This window comes from Sarcophilus harrisii, chromosome 6, assembly GCF_902635505.1.
Source record: "Sarcophilus harrisii chromosome 6, mSarHar1.11, whole genome shotgun sequence".
Classification (NCBI taxonomy): domain Eukaryota; kingdom Metazoa; phylum Chordata; class Mammalia; order Dasyuromorphia; family Dasyuridae; genus Sarcophilus; species Sarcophilus harrisii.
The window spans coordinates 221054310-221076667 of NC_045431.1; positions in this window are offsets into that span (position 1 = coordinate 221054310).

The window sequence follows — 22358 nt, forward strand, 5'->3', positions numbered from 1 at the left end:
TTATAAGTAAGAAAACAGATTCAGTGAAGTTGGGACTTCTCTGAAGTTACACAATTAGAAAAGGTCAGAACCTTAATTTGAACTCAAGTTTCCCAGCATGGAGTCCAGAGCTCTTTCTGCCCCTAAATTTGACTCTCCAACTTGAGATAAAGGCTTGACATTTAAAGAGGATGTTGATAACATCAACCCTTTTCTCCTTTTAACCTGTTTTTAGATTGTAGGAAATACCGTGTTCCATGAGACAGTTACTTAAAAGTGAGGAAATACAGTTTCAATATAGTAACCACAGGGAAGGGAAATGCCCTAGCTATGTGCTTTGAGGAAGCAGTGACAAATGGTAGGTGTAAGCAGGCAGCGGTATTAGCCGTTCTGACTTGTATGAAAGAGATGGAATAATTATCAAACACATGGCCTGTGTTCTGAGTGAGGCTCAGGATTAAAATGGAATTAAGAAACATTTAACAAAAATAAAATATTTAGCAGAACATTTCAATATTTAACAAAATAAATACAAATTCAATAGGACATAGATAATATTAATGTGTAGTTTTCTAAATCAGTGTATGAGTTCACAGGGAACCTTCATTTAGTGGTCCTGTTTCTACTTGATCCGGATGCTCCTGGCAAGAAAATCTTGAGACCTTGTTTGACTTTGCCTCAGTTTCCTCATCTGTAAAGTGAAGATAATCACACCACTTACTTTTTAGAGTTGATGTGAGGATAAACTCACCACTGCCCAGAAATCCTTTAGTTTTTTTCCAGATTTATTCTCAAATTTCCCAAAGTAACTGTTCTAAATCCTCTCCTTTCTCCTTATGTCATAAGAGACACAAGAGATCATAAGATACAAATCATAAGAGATTTCAACTCCCCCTTTTTTATTGGCAGATGACCTCATCTCCTACTTTAATGACAAAATGGATCTTTCATCATCTCTCCCACTCAATATTTCAAACTCTCTCTATTGTCATCATCCTTCTGCTTTGATCCAGTCCCTAAAGGAGGTAGCTTTTCTCATCAAATCCTTGATTTTCTTGTTTGATTTGACCCTCCAGCAATCCCCTTCCAACTCCTCTGAGATTATTCTCTTCCTCCCAGAAGTACAATGGCCCACTTCTTCCCCAGATATGGCCCTTAAGAAATTTCCACTTGCCTGTGTCTTCCGCTTAGGCTATCACTCTATATTTCTCTTCCCTCCCACTTCCAGGTTCCTAAAATGAGTTGTCCATTCTCTCTGCCTTTACTTCTCCACCAGCCTCACACTGCCCAGCTCCCTATAATGCGATTTCCATTCCTCCCACCCTTTCATCATTGCTTTCTGCAACGTTAACTTAACTGATAAACCCAGGGCTCTATTCTAAATCTTCATCCTCCCTGACCTGTCTGGTGCCAGTGGAATCCCTCCCTCCACTTCGATCAGGGTCATCTACTTCCATGGCAGAATGGAGATCCAGGAGCTCAGTTCCCATTCCTCACAATGGACTAGCTACAATTGCGTAAGTGTCTTCCTGAATGAAGAGGTATAGAATGGGATGTGTAGCTTTCTCAAAACACACACACACATATACAAATAATTCTTGTTGTTCAGTCATTTCAGTTGTATTCAATTTATTGTGACCTCATTTGGGATTTTCTTGGCCAAAATACTGGAGTGGTCTGCTGTTTCCTACTCCAGCTCATTTTACAGATGAGAAAACTGAGATTTAAGGGATTTACCCCTGGTCACAAAGCCAGTTAAGTCTGAGACCAGCTTTTTTTTTCTTTCTAACAGCAGGATGGGCTAATTCTACCTATATAATATACATAATTAATTGTTCTTTTAAAAAATATTAACTTCACATTCTTATGACTCTTCCTTCCAATAGATTTCTCCTGTAACAGTAAAATGGAGGGAGAACAAAACAAAACAAAGCAAAACACAGCCCAGTACAAATGCATGATTCATTCTGTACCTGTGGCCTACCACCCGTCTGTCTAGGATCTGTAATGATTCCTAGAGCAGATTCTTCACTTTCTTGCCAGGCCCTGGTAGATAGGCCAGTTGGAACACTTCTTTTTTCTTTCCATGTTTGAATTGTTGAAATTCTGGCTGGTCTGAAGTGTCATAGAGGAAATGATAAAAGAAAAACCACTTCCAGAGAATACTTCTAACTCCTCTGGGGCCAATGGAAATCATGGGGTGGGGACAGAGAAAGGGGATAACCCAGCTTCAAAGGCAGTTAGAGGAACACACTGAAAGAAACCCAGAGTGTGGGGAGAAGCCAGTATATTAACAAATTATATAGGGGAGAAAGGATTCAGAAATATAGGATTTCAGATTTGGAAGGGACTCACAGACATCTAGACATGGAATTGACCAAACTCAGGGCAAAAATCTGAAGACAATTTATCCTATAACAGAATTGTTCAACAAGCACCCCGGGATCATCCACAACAGTCCCAAGTTCAGCCTGAACCAGATTTTTAAAAATTGAGAAATATTTAACAAATTTAAAATACAATAAAATACAATGTTAATATATATATATATATATATATATATATATATATATATATTAGTAAGTCAAAAATGGGCCTTGAAGGGTTGTTATAGATTTGTATTTGAGTTCAACACCATTATTCAACAACGTGCTGAAAGAGTGGCCAAATTAACCTTTGCTTGCAGACCTCCATTAAAGGAAAAGCTGGTCAATCTTACAGCATCCCATTCTGGTTTTTGGATAGTTTGAATGACTAGGAAGCTTTGACCTTATGTCAAGTAATTGAATGGTTGGTTGTTGCCCTTCATTCTTGAAAAGGAACCAAATCACTATGTTGGAATCAAGTTAGTGTCCAGCTGTGACTGATCAGACCAACGCGAGCTCAGGATGCTCTGACACAGTTTGGACACAAATAGTCCCTATGAACATTCTTTAACTTTGGGTATCTCGAGTTTCTTCTGAGCTAATTCAATTCTGTTTTGTTCAGAGCACAGGACTTCTCTGATGAGGGCAAACCATGCTGGGTAGTCATGTGCCATTGATTGTGCAATCAGTTCTAAAATCTTATCCTTCCCATTCTGCTCTTTTGTGACTAGAGCATAAGGCTAGACTCACTTCCACATGATGGACCTTCACTTAATTGAAGACAGCTCTTCTGTCCCTTCACCTGGCTGAGCATTCCCAGTTCATTTAACTAGCATTAACTTCACCATTTTGGTGACCTTTCTCTGGATACTCTCTAGTTTGGCAGCGTCCTTCTGAAAACATGGCACCCTCCTAAGCCAACCCAATCCTCCAGGGCAGAATCCAGCAGAATGATCTTCTCACTAATCCTGGACAGTATGCCTTTCTCTGCAAACTATGAGCTTTTTTGACAATTACATCATAATGTTGGTTAATAATGAAATTGTAGCTCACTAAATCCCTTAGATCTTCTTCAAATAAAAGACTTTCTAGACATATCCCTTCATCTTATACTTATGCGTCTGATTTCTTTTCAAGTGCACTCTTATCACCTTCCCTCTTCAGGAAGTCTAGAATACAAATCCAGCCTCAGCTGTGTCCCCATGGGCAAGTCACTTCACCCTATCTGCCTCAGTTTCCTCATCCGTAAAATGAGCCGGAGAAGCAAATGACAAACTCTTTAGTATTTTTGCTAAGAAAACTCTAAATGCGGTCACAGAGAATCAAACATGAATGAGAATGACTGAATGACAATTCTTATTACCTCTGGAGGTACTTCATTCCTTGTAATAACTCTAATAACTAGGAAGTTGTTCCTTTCATGGAACCTAGATGCGTCTTTTCCCAAAATCCGCTCATTGCTCTCAACTCTGGCCCCTTGAGCCACAAAGAAGAAAAGAACCAAGAAAGACATGGTATCTATCTTCAAATATTGAAAGGTGTTTAATATGATAGCCTTTAAATCATTTGAAGATTCATATCATTTGAAGATGAAGTCACAAAGCTTTCCTTTCCTCCTCCCCACCACCAAATTTACTCTTTCTCGGGCTGATCATCTGTTCATTAATCAGTCCTTATGTGACATCCTCTTGTACCTCTAACATTCTGATGATCCTTCTTTGGATAAGTTCCAGTTGGAGGATGACTTAGAAAGGCTTTAAGACTGATTTGATGAGAAGTATAGAAGAAAAAAGAACAGTTCAAAGAAAAAAAGAAAAGTTGGGGCATATTCCAGAATCTGAAGGGCCAGTGCCATCTGGAAAAAATCAACCTAGATCTACTTGTCCCAAGAAGCTACATGTGAAAAAATTTATCTCTTTTAAAAAATAATTTTTATTGATATCATTTGGATTTTGTACCATCCCTATTTTCTACCTTCTCCTTTTAGAGAACTATTCCCTAAAATAAAGAATAAAAAAGGGGAAAACCCCAATAGTTAGCAAAAAGTCTGACATCAATATGCAATAGTCCATGCCCATAGTCCCTCACTCTGCAAAGATGGGGAAGATCTCTTTCCTATCAAAATGATTTCTCATGAAAGAAACAGAGAATAAAAGAGTATGGATGACAAAGAAAAGGGAAGGGAAGTCAGAAAGATGACTTAGATTCAGATATATTTCATTTCTCCTCTTCTGACAATAACAATGTCAATAATCAATAACAGACAATATTTGCATGGTTCCTTTAAGGCTTATAAAGCACTTTCTAGCCGTTAGTTCATTTGAAAAATCCCTACAAGATAAATACTACAGGTCTTTTTATCTTCATATTACAGATGAGGAAACCAAAACAGAAAAATTGAGGGACTTGCCTGGGGTCACAGAGCTGGTAAGTATCTGAGGCAGGGATGAATCCTGCATTACTCCCAATTTCACTATGCCATGTTTTCTTTCTGTATGTGTGAGATCATTGATTCAAATTTATTAAATAATTTTGTTCAGTCATTTTTAAGTCACGGTTACCCCTTTGGGTTTTCTTGGCAAAAAATATTGGAGTGGACTGTCATTTCTTTCTCTATTTTACAGATTGAGGAAACTGAGGCAAACAATTTAAGGAACTTACTCAGGATCACATAGCTAGCAAGTCTCTGAGGCTGGAGTTGAACTCATAAAGATGAGTCTTCCTGGCCCAGTATTCTATGCTGCTTATCTGCCCCTAAGTGGTTACTGAGTGACAGACGGGTTCAGGGAGTAAACCAGCCAACCAATGCTGGCTAAGCTGGAAAGGAAAGTTGAGTAGAAGATGAGGACATTTCTCTTTCATTACTTTATTCTCAAATCCTTTCCTGAATTCACTAGAACTTCTCTTTTTTTAAGTTTGTCTTCCTGAAAGGGAAAGCAATAGAAATCCACTCACAGCCACTGTAGAAGTCAGTCGGAAACAAACAACTTTTAGCTATGGTACGCTAAGCCATTCTTCCTCCCCCCAGTTTTTCCCTGGGAGTCCCCCAATACTCAATGATTCATATTCTTCTCTCCTCCAAATCCCCCATCAAAACCTGCTCTCAGGAAATGGTCAGATGAACTCATTCACACTGAAGTACAAATGATTGAGATGGCTGGGTTTCATCCTTCCTAGAAGGTTAATTAATGGTTAATGGAAAGAGCTTGATTTGGGATCAAAGATATAGCTAAACTCTAGAGATTTGATTTGCCAGCATGATGTGGGGAGGGGGAGTAAGCCAGATCCTTTAGACAGGCTACATATACAATATACAATACAACAGCACTGAGAATATCGGCATTCAAATATGGGACTTTATTTTCTGGGAGAAGTTCAGAGTTATTACATAAAATAGGGAAAGGATGTGGACAGAGATGATTTCACTGATAATGGGAAGTGTCAGCAAAAAATTTCTTTGCCTATACAGTTCCACCCCTTCCCTGAAATTTAGAATCTTAAGAGACTGCCTAGAACATTGAGAGTCAAGCAACCTGCCTCACATCACCCAGTAGTTATTAAAAGAAGAATTTGAACTCTTTTGGGCTTCAAGAGCCTCTCTCTGGGCAGTATTCCACTCTCTCTTACATAAAATTGATTTTACTTTACTTTATTTTATTTTTTTGGCTGAGATAGTTGGGATTAAGTGATTTGCCCAGGGTTACACGGCCAGGAAGTGTGAAGTGACTGAGGCCAAATTTGAACTCAGGTCCTCCTGACTTCAGGGATGATGCTCTATCCACTGCACCAACTAGCTGCTCCTAAATGTAATTTTAAAAAAAAATTGACTTTATAGCAGCTCTTTTTGTGGTGGCAAAGATTTGCAAATAGAGGGGATACCCATCAATTGGAGAACAAGTTGTGGCATATGACTGTGATGAAATACTATTGTGTTCTAAGAAATGATGAGCAGCATGATTTCACAAAGGCCTGGAAAGATGCTGAATGAGGTGAGCAGAAGCAGAAGAACATCATACAGTGACAGCAACATTGTGCAATGATCCCCTCTGACATACCTAGCTCTTCTCAGCAATACAGTGATCTGAGACAATTCCCAAAGTCTCATGATGGAAAATGCTGTCCACATCCAGAGAAAGAACTACAGAATCTGAATACAGATTGAAATATATTATTTTCACTTTTTTAGCTTTTCTTTTTCCATTGCTTTTCCCTTTTGTTCTGATTCTTCTTTCATGATATGATGTGTTAATATGTTCAATATGATTGTATGTGTATAACCTATATCATTGCTGTCTTGGGGAGGGAAGGGAGAGAGAAAGAAAAAATTGGAACTCAAAATATTATAAAATGATATAAATGATTTAAAAAAGTTTGATTAGGATGCCTCATGTGGTCAAAAGATTCCTTAATTCCAGAAGGAATTTTAGAGTCCAGAAAGTCCAGTCCCAATCCCCCATTTTACTGATGATGAACTTAGAGGTCAAGAGAAACCAGGTCATACATAGTGTGGAAATCTCTGGCAGGTTTTAAATCCAGGTCTTCCTGATTCCAAGTCTAACACTTGACTACCCCAGATCACAGCCAGCTATCAGGAATGTCATCAAGTTAATATCCTGTATTGGATTGTCATTGAGCTATGACCTCCACTGTCCTTTCCTATTCTGTGCCCAGATCAGAGGCACTTTTGCTTCCTTTAGTTAATCACCCCAAAGGTGGTCATGGGAATATCCCAGACTGCCATTTGATAATGAAGTTGATGAGGAGCTGATGACAGTAGGTTGAGCTCAGAGCTAAGCTTCCTGATGGAGGAGGTACCAGAGGGGAGGGAAAAAGCTGCTGGGGAGGCAGAGGCCCCCTGATTCATGGCAGCAGCCTAAGATTAACCCAGAAAGACCCACCTTTTGACAACCCTTGCTAGGCTATAGGCCGGCCAGCTCCAGAAATTCTCCAAGAATTCGGACGTTGCATAAGATTGTAATCTTAGCAACCTCAGGATGGAGGAGATGTGATTATAGAAGCTGTGTTCTCATCGCAACTGTTCTCCTTTCAGACTGCCTTGAGGAGTCAGGCAACTTTCATCTGATAATTACTGTTTTTCCATCGTTATTCTAAGTGAGTTTTTATGACATTGCATTCTTTTCTGGCAAAGACAGTGGCTAGCATTAGTCTGTGCTACTATTTCAGATAAATTCTTCATTCATTGAATAGACATTTAATTTGTTCCCCCCTCCCCAGCGTGGACAGAGCACTGTGTTAGGTACTGAAGTGAATACAACAAAGTTGAGTCTCAATATAATTCCTGCACTCAAGGAACATATAATCAATCAACAAGCATTAAGTGCAGGGGATTCTGGTAAATATTTAAGAACCACTTTTGGGGAGAGGGAAGGGAGGCAGGAAATATATACACAATGCACTTTAAAATTTATTTGGCATTATCAACATTTCCCTCCCCCACTCTTTTCTTATGTCAACAAAATAATAAATCAAGTCCTGACTTGTATTTGCCTATTTCTGAGGTTTAAATGCTTCTGATGGAAATTTAACAATCTCCTCTCAGAGCAAGAAGGAGCTGGCTCCAGGACATCATGAGAGAACTTGCTGTGTGCTGGGCACTCACTGCCCAGATCTTAGATAGATCTTGAAGACACAATGCAAAGAATGAAAATCTCCTCAGACCTCCCTATTTCCTGAGACAAAAACATTGATATTAGGTCAATTGATAAGCCTACAATGGCAGCAAACTTCATGGTTGTTACATTTTAAGAACTGCCACAGCCCAGCCTCAACCTTCAACAGCCATCAACATCAAGACCTTTCGCCAGCAAAAAAAAAATTGTGACTCTTTTCACCAGGAAAAAAAAATGTGACTTTATAAAGACTCAGATGATGGCTAGCATTTTTTAGCAATAGAGTATTTTTAAATTCAATTTAGCAATAGAGTATTTTTAGCAATAAAGTATTCAAATAAGTATATACATTTATTTTTATACATAATATCATTGCACATTTAATAGACTACAGTATAAACATGTATCAATATGTAAATATAACTTATACGCACTGGTAACCCAACCATTCCTGTAACTCACTCATTCAGTGGGCTGGAACTGAACCCACAATGTCTCTGGGGCATGCCTCCAGTGTTCCATTTCCCATCTTTGCAAAGGCTGGAGTGCTGTTCCTTCCTATCTTCACCTACTGGAATCCCCAGCTTCTTTTATAAACTTGCTTAGGGACCCTCACATCAATCTCAACCTCTCTAGTCTTTAATATCTGTCCCCCACTCCCCCTCCACAATACTTTGTCTATGTCTTGCATTTCCTTCCCTGTGCATTCGTTCAGTCCCCCAGTAGACATGCTGCTGGAAGTCAGGATCAATTTGCTCTTTTTTGCATCATTTAGCGCAACGCTCAGATACTTTTAGGTCTCAAAGAAATGTTTAGTGATTTGCTGAGGGTCCTGACCTGGCAGTTTGGGTATAGAATTCATTGATCTGAAGGCTCTTGTGGGAACGACCCCCTGAGGTAGGTCAAGTGAATGAGATCAGTTCTAGCTCAGAAGTCCAGAGATGTTATGTAAGTAGTAAGAATAAACTTCTTAGTAGGAAACTATGGCAAGCTTGAAATCCAACTCACCTGCCCTGCTACTGAGTGCTCAATCAATGCTTGTTGATTAGTGGATTCTATACCCATGATCCCTCACCTCTATAATGAAAAACGGAAGTTGCATTTTTTTAACTCTATTCCCGGGCCAAGTTTTATCATAATTACACTGGATTCAGTTTTGCCTTGGGCAAAATGGATTGTGGCCATCTCCGCCCTCGGTGACTGATGGATGCTTCATTGTGGTCGGCTGTTTTGGACCTGCTCAGACTCTTGTGGAATGATCATCTCTTCTACTTAGTAAAGACTTTGGACCCTTTCTTGAGGTAGAATGTAAGTTTCTTGAGGGCAGGGACTACTATACCTATAAACAATGTTTGAAACACAAGTTACTTGATCTTGTGCTTGTAGCCTGATTGATTGGACCCTTTATAGACTGGGGACCTTCCTTTACCCACAAGCCCCAGTACTGATCCTTCTTTAACTCAGCCCTGGGCAGTTTACTTTGGCCCAAAGAACCACACCCTGAAAGACCAAAGCCGGTACAATGAAAGACTTTTAGCTGTACCACACCTCTAGTCCCATCCCTGGACGACCTGGGATTGTTTTCTTTTAAAATTGATGTGTTTTGTTTGCACATGCAATCATTTCGCTTCCCTACCCATTGAGCAAACCTCTATAACTATGAATTTAAAAGAAGGGACCAGGGAAGAAACCAAAATTCTAACCCTGTCTGACCATACAGTCACTCTGCAGATGCCGGGCACTTAGTAGGTACTTAATAAATACTTGTTCACTGATTGATTTCATCTCCATATTCCCCCATCTCTATCATGAAGAGAGAAAGTTGCATTTTCTCAATTTTCTTCCCTGGCCAGGTTTAATCATCATAATTACACTGGGTTCAATTTTGGCTTTTTTTTTTTTGTTGTTGTTGTGATCATTGGTTAATTTTTTTCTTTGTTTCTATTAAATTGAAAAAGAAATTGTTATAGATACAGGGCCTGAAAAGAGTGTTTTCCTTCAGTCACTATTAGCTTTTTATCAGCTGCATATATTCAATCATTCTCCTGAAATTCTCTCTCTCTCTCTCTCTTTCTCTCTCTCTCTGTCTCTCTGTTTGTCTCTGTCCCTCTTTCAATACACACACACAACACGCACACACACACACACACACACACACACACACACATTTAGCTGTTTCAGTTTTCCACTGCTAAAGAAAACCAGTCCATTTTTTTTCTTCTGAAATATTGCAAATTCCAAGCCAATGAGTCCAAATGACTTCCATTAGATTCCAGGAAAGAAAGATGGCCCTGGTATTTTTCATGGGGAAAGGGTGAGAACAGACAGAATCCTTATTCTTTCTGAAAGATTCAATGTCCCAGAACAAAGCTCTGATCCAACATTTATTATTTCTAGAATACTACAAATTTCCACAGGATTTTTGAGGTTATTTCCCAAAATGCTTCTATGATGTCATGAAGGATCCCATCTCACTAGTCTAAGAAGCAGCCTGAATTCTAAGTAGGGTGTCAGGAAATTTGTACCCAACTCTCAGTTCTCAGTGTTGTCTGCATAATCTTTGGTAAGACCATTTTCCTCATCAGTAAAATGAAGCACAGGAAAAGATCTCAGGTGCCTTCCAACTTTGGCCCTATGACCATTTTGTTGCTTGGAAAATCACTACCTAAAGGTCAAGTGGCTTCTCCAAAGTGACTTAGCCAGTTGCAGGTGGAGCAGGTGGATGGACTTGTGTATCCTGACTTCCTAAACTGTAGTCCAGTATAGAGACTTGCTCTTACTATACACGCTGGTGGAAGTTTCTTTTTATCTAATTTCTTTTTTGGTTGTTGTTGTTCTTTTCTTTTCTTTTCTTTATTTGTTTATTTATTTACTATGCAAGCCTTCCCTGCTCCATTCAACAATGCAATTTTCAAACTTTGTTTAAGGGCTTACTATGTTCCGGATATTACGCTAGGATAGGGGATCCAGAGACAAAAAAAGAAACATTTCTGACTCTAAAGGAACTTACCTTCTGTGAAGGGGTGATACAATGTGTACCCAAAGTCAAAACAAAAGAGATTCCAAAGTCTCCCAAAGTTACCTCAAGAAATCAGGGTGGGGAACAGGAAAAGCCTGATCCTTTGGGCTGAGAGTACCAGACCGAATTCAAAAGTTTTCTTAAGAGGTGGAGATGAGTAGGAAATGCAATTTAAACTGAGGGTTATAGTCCTGGGCAAATATCTGGAGAGAGGAAATAGAATGTTGTAAATAGGAGACAATATAGTTTGGGCTGGAATAGATTAAAGAATCAAACATTCTCTGGAAGTTCCTTTATTATCTTTCAAATACCCAGCAATCACACATTTCCTAAGTAAGTCTTCATAGCATCCAAAAAGCTGGGTAACATTTGGAAAGAATGAGGGAAGGGTTGTGGCTTTTTGGATGAAATCAGTGATGGGTAGGGGAAGACTAATGTGGTTTGGGAGGGGGAATAGTAGGGATTTTACCTTCTAACTCAGGTGGAAGGAGCTCGACCCTCAGACTCAAGATGTAATTCAGCTAGGGGGTTCCTCGGAGAGAGCACTGGATAAGGTCTCAGGAAATACCCAAGTTCAAATCCAACCTCAGACACTTATTAGCTATGTAAGTAACCTCTGCCTTAGTTTCCTTCTGGCTGAATCATGATAGTACCTTCCTCCTTTGGGCTGATCAAATCATGTATGTGAAACAGTTTGCAAAACTCACAATAATAAAGAGGCAACATGGTATAGTTGAGAGATGATAGTTCAGGTCCTGGCAGTTGAATGACTTTGACAAAGTCACCTCCTTTCTGTACAATGCTTTGTACAACTTAAATCACTGTATAGATTCTGGATGTTGTTTTGGTGGTTGTTACTTGTACCCCAAACCTTGACCAGATTGCAACCTCATACATTTTAGGAAATAGTTTTTGAGAATTGCTCTGCAGACTGATTTTAGAAAAGCCTGAAAAAGTCTTACATGGACGGATGCTAAGTGAAGTGAGCAGAAGCAAGAGAACACTGTACACAGGAACAACAAGATTATGTGATAATCAATGTGATGGATGTGATTCTTTTCAACAATGAGGTGATTCAAGGCAATTCCAATAGACTCGTGATGGAGAGAGCCATCCTCATCCAGAGAGAGGACAATGGAGAATGAATATGGATCAGAACGTAACATTTTCACCATTTTTTGTTGTTTGCTTGTTTTCTTTCTTTCTTTGTGTTTTTCCCCCTTTGATATGATTTTTCTTGTGATGATGAATATGGAAAAATATTTAGAAGAGTTGCACATGTTTAACCTACGTTGGATTGCTTGCTATCTAGGGGAGGAGAAAGGAAAGGGAGAAAACTTTGGAATACAAGGTTTTGCAAAAGTGAGTGCTGAAAACAGCTTTGTGCATGACCTGATGCCTGAGGAACATCTTAAAGGAAGAGAGAGGCTATGAAGGTGGAGGAAAGGTAATGCATGCCAGGTGTGGGGGATGGACTAATGAGAAGGCAAAGAAGTGGGAGCCAACTCCCATTAACAAATCCAACTTCCTCAGTTTGTGCATTAGGAAATGGAGATCCAGAGAAATTAAATGATCTAAAGTTACACCAGGCAGCAAGAGTCAGAGCTGAGATTCAGACCCATGTCCTCTGACTCCAGGGTCAGTTTCATCTCATTATACCACATGTGATATATCATCTGTCACTGGGTCCATTCATGAAGCCTTTCTTTCTTTCTTTCTTTCTTTTTTTCTTTCTTTCTTTCTTTCTTTCTTTCTTTCTTTCTTTCTTTCTTTCTTTCTTTCTTTCTTTCTTTCTTTCTTTCTTTCTTTCTTTTTCTTTCTTTCTTTTTCTTTCTCTCTATCCCTCCTTCCCTCCCTCCTTTCCTTCCTTCCTTCCTTCCTTCCTTCCTTCCTTCCTTCCTTCCTTCCTTCCTTCCTTCCTTCCTTCCTTCCTTCCTTCCTTTTATTCCTTCCTTCTAACACTCAATTGTTCAAGTTCACACAGGATGAAGCTTTTCTAAGCTGAAAAAACTTATCAGAGCTTGAATTCTACTGAAAAAGCGAGGATGGCCTCCAAGTCAGATGAACCATGAGAAGTGATGGAAAAAAAGGAGAGAAAATTATTGAGAGGTTCAGTCAGTTCAGGAAAAAGCATTTGTTAAGCACCTACTAGATAGCAGGAACACAATATATATGTGCTAGGTGCTGGGGACAGACAGACACATACACACACACACACACACACACACACACACACACTCCCCCTAAAATAGGATGTTTCATCTCTCAGAAAACTGTGTGTCTATCCAGAGAGACAACTAGCAAAATTATAATAGAGATTGGAACTATGATTGCATTGCCACAGGAAATTCCCAGATAAGGAAACCCTCTACTTTCCCCACAATTTGTAGTCTTAGGGAGTTGATTTGGACATGTGACTCACCTAGGGTCACACAGCCATGAGCTTGTCTAGGAGCCAGGGCTTTCTGGTTTCAAGGCCAGCCTTCTAGCTTAGCCACAATACCACATCTCTCTCTCTCTCTCTCTCTCTCTCTCTCTCTCTCTCTCTCTCTCTCTCTCTCTCATCTGATCTTCTCATTTAATGGTTGAGAAAACTAGAATAGAGAGGTGAGCTGCTTTTCCTGAGGCCACAGAAGTAGCAAAAGGGGAGGAGGAAACTGTCATTTGGACCCCAAGTCTTCTGACTTTCAAAACCAAGGCTTTTTCAATGATGTCACATTTCCTTTCTTTCCCATGAACTTCCCCAAAATGATAATGGGTTAGGTTATGACTAATTAGCTAATTGATTTGTCATTTGTCTGGAAGATATGCTCCCCAAAGAGCATGCTATTAGTGCTCCTTCCTGAGAATGCTCACAGTTGTTGAGTCCACGTGCCTGGATTTTATGGTTTGGTGCTTAAATGGGTGACTGGGGCTAAGTGACTGAGTTGCTCACTGTATGAGGTGCCCCTCCTCCATCTGGTTCAATAACAAAGTGAGAAAGGGGAGTGATACAGATTGCCCCATTTAATTAGTTTGAGGCTATGTATTTATCAATCTTGATTCCCACAATTCAGCAAAGGGCTGTAACTACAATTCTGGTGCTCTAGGAAAAAAATCAGTTAGGGGTTGGAAGAAGGGAGGAATCGAAAAGAGAGTGTGCCTTTATTAGATGGAGTCATGCTGGGAATAGAGACCTCTAATCTGGCTAAGAATCTGTCCCCACACCATGGCCAATAGTCTTCAAATCCCCAACACCTAAAAGGAGGTAGAAAACAGAGAGAATTACGGGGGATATAGTTGGGGTGGAGGGAAGATAGGACTATCAAGATTACAAGATCATAAACTGAGAAGAGATTTCAGGGATCATCTAGTCCAGGACTTTTTAAACTTTCCCATTCATAATTCCTTTTCACCAGAGAAATTTCACATGACCCTGAGTATATGTAAAACAGGCACAAATCAAACATTTATTGATAATAAATCATAATTCTGTGGTCTCCACATTCAGTTATAAGATCCCCTATGAGGTTTTGAATCACAGTTTAAGAAGCTGGGATTTAGTCCAACCCTCTTATTTAAGAGTTGAGGAAATTGAGGCTTTAAGGGTTTAAGACTGAAGGCCATACAAGTGATAAAGTAGGTGAGAGGATCATAGATTTAGAACAGGAAGGAACCTTATAGCCATAGGATCAAGCTCTTTCCTTTTACATCTGAGGAAATAAACCGAGGCTTGCTCAGGGAAAGTGTTTGAGGCAGAATTTGAACCCATCCATCCATGTATTTATCTATCTATCCACCCAAATATCTACCACTCATCTATTTCTTTATCCATCTATCCATTTATCTAGCTATACATCCATTATCTATCTATCTGTCTGTCTGTCTGTCTGTCTATCCATCCATCCATCTATCTACCCACCTATCTATTTTCCATCTTATTAATCATTCTTTGATTACAAGCATAGGATGACAAGATGGATTCTGAGTGCTTGCTCTATCATTACAGCACACAACTCCAAATTCAGGGCTCTTTTCCTTGCACCCTGTTGCCTGCTTAGAGAAGGGGATGCCCAAAATCAACCTAGTCAACATATTACTACCACTTATCTCAAGGCTACTTCAGCTCCTGTTTGATCTCTGGCTTATTTACAGCCAAGAAAAAAGGTCACTCACTACTGAAAGGTCCCCCTTGAGACCACAATTAGACAAAATTAAGTCTTTCTCTGTGAATGGTTGTAGAGGGCTGAAACTATTGAATCAATGCACTGAGGTCAGGACTGCTGGGCACTTGAGGCTAATTACTGATTGGATGATAGCCTATGGGCATATGCTTGGAAAATGGTCCTTTCCACTATCCGTATTGGCTCAATGATTGGTGTATAGATGATGGTAGGAGGGACTAGGGGGTGGAGTAAGATGAGCAAGGGACACACTCTGGGGATAAACGAGGGAAAGGCGCTTGTGGAGATTCTACTTTCATCCTGTTCAATGCTGTATCTGGGCATGGAGAATAAAGACTGAGGACTTTTGCTTATCCTGACTCTGGCTGATTCTGGGGTGTCCTGGGTGCTAGCACGGTCGTTACATTTGGCGTCCAAGCATGGGAACCAAGGACCCTAACTTCACTGAAGAAGTCTCCGGTGACCAGGAAATAGGGTGAGTATTTAAATAGACAAACAGGGAACTTAACTTTGTTAAGGGCTAAACTAGTATCCTTTTCTAGCTGCAATGGGGCAGATATTGGGAAAAAATTCTCCCCAGCCCCAGCCCCATCCCCAACCCCAACCCTACCCCAAAGGAGATCTGCAGGAAGCATACTCAGACTGATAAAGAGACAGGGCTTATTTATGACTTGTATGCAGATTGATGGATTCCTGGATACATTAGAATTTACATCCCCTTGGTTCTTTGAGGAAGAAGAGATAAGCCTAAATAATTGGAAACTTGTAGGAGATCAATTATGCAAATATTATAATGATAATGGTTCCGAGTTACTTTCCAAAGAAACACTATATATACATATATATATATATATATATATATATATATATATATATATATAACATAATACAATTGGCCTTAAAAAATCCTGCAAGTTATAGAAAAAAGAAAAGTTTTCAGAATGGCCAGATAGGGAAGTATGAGGAAAATAAGGAGGACAAAGGAGGGATTAAAAGCAATATCACCAGAGGGCATGGGGAGTTAAGTGAGGATGAAGGGCAGGGTGAAGGGCATGGTGATTCTTGCTCTCACAAAACAGCTTCAACCCCGCCTACACTGGAACTGGTTCTTGACACACCCCCATCAATTTCACCTTCTAGGATGGAGGGGGAAGGAGTAGTAGAAGGGGCTGTGACACCACCAGCACCTCCCCCCCAAAAAAAATCACCCCCTCCTATGACTAGATTGCAAAAGGCAGTAGTTAAAGCCAGGGAAGAAGGCCAGAATTGAAGTGATTTGCAACTGGAAATGTATCCAGTGATTCAAGAATTTGACTCTTCAGGTCAAGAAAGTAAAAGATATGCTCCTTTTGATATAGAAAACCTCAAAGACCTGAGAAAGGCTTGCACTCTTTATGGGACTACATCAGCTTATGTTAAGATGTTATTACAGAATTTGGCTTATGAAGTCTTAACCCCTAGGGACTGGAAATCTATAGCAAGGGCATGCTTAGAACCTGGACAAAACTTGTTGTGACTTTCTGAATATAGTGAGCTCTGTAGGATACAAGCCCAACAAAATAATTATAGTGAACTTAATCCTCCAATCACCTGTGACCAACTAACAGGTGTAGGTTCTTATGCAGAAATTTCACTACAGATTAATTACCCCATAGTAGTATATGAACAAATTGCTGCTAATGCTACCAAAGCATGGACTTCACTTCCCAATAAGAACGACAAGGGTAAAACTTTCACAAAAATAACACAAGGGCCAAATGAACCCTTTGATGATTTTGTGGGATGTTTGCAGACAGCTATTGTACGTACTAATGGTGAAAATGCAGTAATAGACATTATGATAAGGCAACTAGATCATAAAACGCTGTGCCACAGTGGCCACAAATGTCTTTTATAGCCAGGCTATGATGCAGACTTCCCAAGATCCAGGGTCCCTTTTGGCAAGGGACTTCCAGAGAGACTCGTCAATGCTTTCACTGTGTTAAAGTAGGGTATCTGAAAGCTCAGTGTTGGCATAGAGACAGAGTGAGAAAACAGGGTGGGAGAACAAGACCCCAAACCCCATGTCCAAAATGCAACAGAGGCTTCCATTGGGCCTCAGAATGTAGACAGGTTCAGAGAAACGGGATGAAGGGTCCAGCCCCAGGACCCAAAACAAAAAACACTTGAGGCATGATGGCAGCCAATGCTACACTCAGAGAGTGCCTAGAAGTCCAGTACCCAGACTTGACCAATCAGTCAGGAAGCCATATGATGGGAGAAAGGGATTACAATTGGGGAGAATAGAGTCGTATGCAGCTGGGACAACTGAGATACACCCCTGGAGAGGTGAAATCTGTTCCTCTCCAGCCTATGGACTCCTTGCCTCCAGGCACAGTAGGCTTGACCATTTCACTTCCTGAAAGTACGTACAAAACAGTGATCATTCATACCCTGATGTGGGAAACTGGGGAATGTGTAGATAATATCCCAGTCACTAAAACAGGCAGACAATGTGTGACATCACCCAGGAGAAGTAGTAGCATCAGGTTTACTCATACAGACTCCTAATTAGCAATCTGGTGATAGTTGCCCAGATTCTGACTCCAAACAACAAAATCCAGGAATATATTGGACAGCAGCTATGATAGCTGACTGACTTATGCTCACTATCTATATAAATGCCTAACATTAGAAGGATTGGTAGACACAGGTGCAGATTGTACAGTCATTAGAGGTGCCAACTGGCCCAGTCACTGGCCAGAGATTAAGGCAGATACCTACATGTCTGGCGTAGGAGGATCAATAGCAGCTGAAGTTAGTGCTGCCCCTATGAGATGGATATTTGAAGGTGAAACAAGAGTTTTTACTCCTTTTATAGTTGAAAAATCCCCATCAATCTGTGGGGAAGCGACATTTTACAACAATTAGGATTAAAAATGAGTACCTTGGTTTTTTAGGCAAGGCTGCTGTTGAAGGCCTTTTCCTATCCAATGGAAAACTGATATACCAGTGTGGATAGAACAGTGGCCCTTAGGTAGCGATCAAATTCAGGCCTTATTAGATATAATACAGGAGCAACTTGACCAAGGACACTTACAACCTTCTCTAAGTCCTTGGAATTCCCCAGGATTTGTTGTTAGAAAGAAATCTGGAAAATGGAGGATGTTGGTTGATTTAAGAAAGGTAAATGAACAGATGGAAACTATGAGAACTCTTCAGCCTGGACTTCCATCTCCTACTCAATTGCCTAGAGAATGGCCTCTTTGGGTTATAGACATTAAGGATTGTTTCTATTCTATCCCTCTGGATAAGGAGGATATGAAAAGATTTGCCTTTTCAGGCTCCACGTTAACTCAGCTGAGCCTTATAAAAGATATGAATGGACAGTTTTGCCACAGGGAGTGAAAAACAGCCCTACTATGTGTCAAATGTATGTTGCTGCTGCTCTTGCTCCAGTAAGAAAAGCATTCCCAAAAGTTATGCTATTACATTATATGGATGATATATTGGGATGTGCACCTGAGAAACAAATGTTAGAAGCATGTCTACAAAAGACTATGGAAACACTAAGGAATTACAAATTGCACATAGCTCCAGAAAAAATTCAAAGACATGCTCCTTTTCAATATTTAGGATATGAAGTATATCCTAAGATGCTCACAGTACAAAAACTTTCCTTAAGAACAGAGAAGCTAAACACCTTAAATGACTTTGAGAAACTGATAGGAGAATCCAATGGATGTGTCCAGTGTTAGGCTTGACTACTTATCAATTGCAGGCATTATATGATATTTTAAGGGGAGACAGTGCTTTAAATTCACCATGCCAGCTTACAAAAGAAGCTCAAGAGGCTTTGAGAGAAGTTGAACTGGCTTTATCCAATGTGGTTGAAAGAGTCACTCAAAAACCCTTGGAAATATCGGTTTTTGCTACATAAGAGACACCCACAGCAGTCCTTCATCAAGGAAATAGTGTGATAGAGTGGGTGAACCTCCCGGCACAACCATAACAAAGGCTTACTCCTTACCCAGTGCTTATGGCTAGAATTTTATTAAAGGCCATTAAGCAAGCAGTACAATTATCTGGAATAAGACCTGACAAGATATGCACCTTTTATACTAATGCACAAATTAATGTGTGCTGTGAGACCATCCCAGAGTGGCAAATTTTACTGGCCATGGCTCCAAATTTTGCACACAAGTCTCCATTAAAGATAACCAGACTATGACATAATTGGCCATGGATTCTTAAAGAAAAGGTTTTTAAAGTTCCTCTTAAAGGACCAACTATCTTTACAGATGCATTCAAACATAATATTTGTGCTATATACTCTTGTGACTTAACTATAAAGAGAGTAATCAAAACTCCTTTCCAGTCCACTCAGCAGAATGAATTGTATGCGATCATTCTAGCTCTTACTTGTTATCCAGGAGATATAAATATAATATCTGATTTGGCCTATTCAGTAGGTGTGGTTCAAAGAATTGCCACAGCTCAATTAAAATTTGTAACCTCTAATATATATCAGCTCTTCAAAGAACTTCAAGAGCAAGTGAGAAAGCATCTAGGTAAGATTTATATCTTGCATGTCCACTCTCAAAGTGGACTTCCAGGGCCTATTTTTGATGGTAATTCAAAGGCAGATAGCCTTCTAACTATGCTGACCAATACTCCTTTATTTCAAGAAGCCCAAGAATCTCATTTTAAATATCATCAGCCTGCTTGAGCTTTACGTTTGCAATTTGGAATAACAAGAGAGGAAGCTAGGAGCATAGTAAAAGCTGTACAACTTGCCTTCCTTTCCACGCTCCTACACTGCCTCCAGGGAAAAACCCTTATGGTTTGAGACCCAATGAAATTTGGCAAATGGATGTGACCCATTATAAATCTTTTGGTCGTCAGTCTTTTATCCATGTTGTGGTAGACACCTTTTCAGGATTCACTTTTGTGATACCAGCAGCAAAAGAGATAGCCCGAGTGGTCACTGAATTCCTTATACAAGCATCTGCAATTATGGGCATGCCACAAGCCATAAAAACAGACAATGGACCTGCATATACTTTTTGCACACTTTTGTGCACAGCGTAAGATTTTATACACCACTGGCATACCCTTTAATCTTCAAGGACAGGCAATAGTAGAGAGGAGAAACAGAGACATTAAAACGCTCCTCCAAAAACAAAAGAAAGGGGAAGCCACAGGTAACCCTAGAGAACTTCTAGATCTAGCTCTTTATACTATTAATTTCTTGATTTTTGACAAAGATGCACTGGCTTCGGCAGACAGATTTTATAATCCACCGGAAGGGCAATGTCCAGTGCGGGCAGCTCCACTATCTTTAGATAATCGCCAGGTGATGTGGAGAGATCCAGAAAGTGGTGAATAGAAGGGACCAGATAGGCCAACTGCTTGGGGGACAGGGTTTGCTTTTATTTCCACAGGTGGAGAAGGAATCAGATGGGTGCCAATGAGCCATATTTGCCTTGTTCATTGGAGAGAGACGGAGCAGATCCTTGAAACAAAAGAGAAGACCCAAGAAACATCAGGTGGTTCCATTGCTGACTGTGCCCACAACTGAATGAACATGACACTTATGGTGTTTGACTCATGGACATCAAAAATTGTTGGACTTCAGAACCCTCAGGAATCATTGGATTCTCTGAGACATGATAAGATTGTTGTAGGACCTCAAAACCCTTAGGAATCATTGGATTCTCTGAGACATGATAAGACTGTTGTAGGACCTCAGAACCTTCAGGAATCATTGGATTCTCTGAGACATGATAAGATTGTTGTAGGACTTGAAAACCCTCAGGAATCATTGGATTTTCTGAGAAATGATAAGATTGTTGCAAGACTTCAAAATCTGCTGGGATCATTGGATTCCCTAACACATAAAAAGACTGTTGCAGGAGTTCAGAAACTTGTGGGGATCAGTGGATTCCCTAACACATGAAAAGACTGTTGCAGGATTTCAAAAACTTATGGGGATCTTAGATTCCCTGACACATGAAGCAATGGACAATAGATTGGTTTTGGACTATCTCTTGGCTGCTGAAGAAGGCATATGTTTGACTGTTTTACATACCCTCCTTCTAGGACTTCTGGAAATCTCTTATAATACCATATTGATTTATATTGCTTGTTGTATCACTACTTGCATATACAGTTCATGTTTGTTGCACCACATTGAGCTTGCACTGGTTGTGCAGAGGGTCATCACTAATAGCCTGTGCGTTATTGCTATGTGCTTGTGTAATACCTCCCATGCTTATGGGTTTGTGCATACCTGTTTCTAATAAGAGCCTTCAGCCCAGAAACCCACTAGCAATCCCCACTTCCCTTTGGTGCTTTTCATCTCCCTTCCTGAGATGTCAGGGAGGGTGTGATCACCTCCTTTTTGGTGTTTTCACCTCTTTCCCTGAGAAGTCAGGGAGGGTGTGATCACCTCCTTTTTGTGTTTTCACCTCTTTTCCTGAGAAGTCAGGGATGGCGTGACTACCTGTGTTCTAAAACAAAAGAAAGCAGGACATGTAGAGGGCTGAAACTATTGAATCAATGCACTGAGGTCAGGACTGCTGGGCACTTGAGGCTAACTACCAATTGGATAATACCCTATGGGAATATGCTTGGAAAACGATCCTTTCCACTATCCATACTAGCTCAATGATTGGTGTATAGAGGATGGTAGGAGGTGGAGTAAGGGGGTGGAGTAAGATGAGAGAGGGACACACTCTTGGCAGCAGACAAGGGAAAGGCGGTTGCAGAGATTCTGCTTCCATCCTGTTCAATCCTGTATCTGGGGACGGAGAATAAAGACTGAGGACTTTTGCTTATCCTGACTCCGGCTTATTCTGGGGCATCCTGGGTGCTAACACGGTCATTACAAATGGTATCCTGAGACTCCTGAGCCAGTTCACCCAAATTAACTGTTGCTAACTCCAGTCTAAATACAACAGGTAAAAAACTATCTTGGCTAAAGGTAGTACAGTGGCTAAAGTGCCCATCCTGGAATGAGAAAGACCTGAGTTAAATATGACCTCAGAGAGTTACCAATTGTGTGAAGCTAGGCAAGTCATTTCATCCAGTTAACCTCAGTTTCCTCATCTGTAAAATGAGTTGAAGAGGGAAATAGCAAGTCACTCCAGTATTTTTGCGAAAACAAACAAAAAACATTCAGATGGATCACTAAAAGTCAGATACTACTAAATAACTAAAA